The sequence below is a fragment of the Nomascus leucogenys genome, chromosome 16 (genome assembly GCF_006542625.1).
Source record: "Nomascus leucogenys isolate Asia chromosome 16, Asia_NLE_v1, whole genome shotgun sequence".
Lineage (NCBI taxonomy): Eukaryota > Metazoa > Chordata > Mammalia > Primates > Hylobatidae > Nomascus > Nomascus leucogenys.
In genome coordinates this window covers 8,709,897-8,713,456 of record NC_044396.1, presented here as the reverse complement: position 1 = coordinate 8,713,456, position 3,560 = coordinate 8,709,897, and positions in this window count along the sequence as shown.

Here is a 3,560-nt window from a genome sequence, read left to right as displayed (position 1 = left end):
ATGGAAGCCTCTGGAAAACACTATACACATGAAAGAATACGAGTGAAAAAGTCTTAGTATTATGAATTTAAATTTGGCGTTGCAGATGTCCTTTGAGAACCACTCTTTGGTGATACACGTCGATGATGGACTGTTTGCAGTTTGAGCTCCTCTACGTGAATGGGTATTCCCAAGTGGTTCTGTTGCATCACTTGAGCAGCCCTGTCTTGGGGCAACTCTGCCATGTACAGGCCTGCCCAGCCTCCTACAGATGCACACCAGTCTCTTTCCTTGATCTCATTAACGTAAAATCACATTCTCATATCAGGGAATGTATCTACTACTTGGAATCTATTGAGTCATAGCTTTTAGTTATCAGTGAATTTTTTTGCTTCAGCTTCATATCATTTTCTTACTTTATCTGGTAATTCATTGCCTATAAAAATAACGAGTAGTTTTACAGTCAAAATTAGCTTTGAATTGTGTTTGTGTCATAAACTTAGATGGATTTGTATTTTTAAGGGGTTTTTGTGAAGATACTTGGTATCTGAAGGGAAATGTTTGTGTTTAACCTTAGTCTTCCTTGTCTATCCTAACCCCAACTCTCCCAGGGGAAAAAAAGCTTCTTTTTTTTTTTTTCCTCTGCTCTACTTTCAGTACCACTAATTTATTAACTCATCAAACTCCAAGCAAAGGTAGAGGTAACAAAAGCAGAGGAAATTGTCATCATTGATTCCTCTTCTCCACTTCAGTGTGTTTCCTCCGTCCAACACAGCACTCTTCTGTTTTTAACCAGCCCGGACTTCCTCACAGGTGTCAACTCACCCCATCTTCTGCCTTGTCACTGTGCTCTAGCCACACTGGCTTCCTTGTCTTCCCTCAAACTTTCAGGTGCATTTCTACCTCAGGGTTTTTCTGTCCTCTCTGCTTGTGTCAGGTATTTCCTGTCTTCTGCATGGGTCTGCTAAAATCACACTTTACTAGTGAGTATGTCCTTGATCACTGTCTAAAATAGTAACCCTGTCCTCTATTTCCTTAACCTCTATTTACTTCACAGAAATTATCTAAAGTTAATTTGTGTATGGCTTTATCTTTATAAACTGAGATTCATGAGGGAAGAGACTTTGTCTTCTTTATTGCTGTAAACACTGCCTGGCACATAGCATCCTTAACAGCTACTGATTGAATGAGTCATTGACTAGCCTCCAAGCTCATTCTTAAGTTGTGACGAATGGATCATTACTGTTGATGCTGCAATGATAGCCTTCACTGCTAGGGAGCCAGAAGTCAGTCTGTGAAACTGGTAATGCTAGTAACTGCTTGAAAGAAAGCCATGAGACTTGCATTTTTCTTACCAAAGGGAAAGTTGACTGCTTAATAATATCCCCACTTCCACTTTAATACTCTATTTGGCTGCTCCTGTGAAGCTGCCTTCTCTCCCCGACTCCCTTCGTTCGTTGTTTTCTTCTTTCCAAAATTACCTTTGACTCTCATTTAAACCAGATTTTTTCTGGGTCAGCTAAGGGGGAGGAATACAGTGTGATTTACCCTGAGATCATAGAGTGCTGGAAAGGACCTATGCGGGTCATTTAATCTCATCTTCCTGTTTATAGATGAAGAAACAGCCTGGAAGGCTATAAACTTGCCCAAGTGAGTGAGAGAATCAGGACTTTATAAAAGCCCTGATTTTCTAGTTCCTACTTCAATGTCAAGCTCATCTAAATCTGTGCCCTTCAGATTTTGGGTTTTCGGATTAGGGATGTTCACCTGGTAAATATAATGCAAATCTTCCAAAGTCGAAAGAAACTGGATATCTGAAATACTCTGGTGTTTAGAATTTCAAATAAGGAATACTCAACTCGTATTTAGTTGTTGACTGACCCAACAATTAAGTGCCTCTATCATTTTTCTTATTTGTAAAGTGAGAAACATCCTTACTCAGAATTGTTCAGAGAATTGAACAAAAATGCACAATGCATAACATCTTTTTTTCTTTTTTTTTGAGACAGTTTTCCTCTGTCACCCAGGCTGGACTGCAGTGGTGCTATCTTGGCTCACTGCAACCTCCACCTCCCAGACTCAAGTGATTCTCCTGCCTCAACCTCCCTAGTAGCTGAGCGTGCACCGCCATGCCTGGCTAATTTTTATATTTTTAGTAGAGACAGAGTTTCAGCCTGTAGGCCAGGCTGGTCTTGAACTCACGACCTCAAGTGATATGCCTGCCTCCCAAAGTGCTGGGATTACAGACATGAGCCACCACGCCCAGCCCATCATTCTCCCCTCCCCTCCCCTTTTCCCCTCCCCCTCCCCTCTCCCTTCTCCCCCTCCCCTCCCTTTTTTGAGATGGAGTTTCTTTCACTGTTGTTGCCCAGGCTGAGTGCAGTGGCGTGATCTCTGCTCACTGCAACGTCCACCTCCCGGGTTTAAGCGATCCCCCTGCCTCAGCCTTCCAAGTACCTGGGATTACAGGCGTGCACCACCATGCTAGGTCAGTTTTGTATTTTCAGTAGAGACGGGGTTTCACCATGTTGGCCAGGCTTCTCTCGAACTCCTGACCTCAGGCGATCTACCCACCTAGACTTCCCAAAGTGCTGGGATTACGCGCGTGAGCCACTGCGCCTGGCCGGCCCAGTCCATCTTGAAGCCTTCATTGTGTTGGCTTTTGCTCCTGCCCCTCTTTTTCTAGGAGTCCTGGCTGTCCTCATGCAGAAGAACTTGCTTTTTCCCCTAAATTTGCTAGTGCTTTTTCTGCATTCAACTGTAGATCCTCTAAATCCTTCTCAAAGCCATTGGCTTTTCAGCTTTCACATGTCCAAGATTGTCTAGACAGGTGAAACTTAAAAGTTTTATTTTTAAAAATTAGTCTGGTTTTTAGAGGTTGATGTTTCCTTGTTATTAAAGTATATGTAGAACTTTTCAGAAATCTAATCACTCTAAATCCCTCTATACCTACCATATAGGAAAAAAAAGTTTGAACAGAAAATGGTCATTAGTCATAATACAGGAGCGATGCCTCCACTTTTAGATAGAGTGGTAAGCATTTAACCAACTACTCTTCTATACTACCCAGCTTAATGTGGCTCCTAGTTGAGTAATTACAAAAAGATAAAACAAAACAAAAAAATTACACAAAAGGACAGCAGAGGGAGCTATTGAGATTTGATTACATTTTGTGTTGTGTTGGGTTTTGCTTTTTTTTTTTAAAAAGAAAAAACTATAATGTTTTGACTTACTGTTTCTCATCTCACTTATCAATATGCAGGAAAAGTTTTATCATATTGGATAATGTATATGGAGTGTGGGGGTGGCATAAGAAGAGGCTTTTTTTTCCTATCTTCCCCTACTTAAATTCTGTTAATCACCCCCATCACCTCCTTATACCAACTCCTAGTTGGTATAAGAAAAATGATAATTTTCCATTGTAATTTTAGAAGTGTGTTTATTTCATTAGTGTAAATCTGGATCATCCAAGATCAGCTGCTTTACAGGGCATTGTCTCTGATTGTGTTTTTATAGGCTCCCTGGAGACCTCTCCTGGGCTTCTGAAGTCTTCTGCCCTGTCCTCCATTATAGGGGGTGGA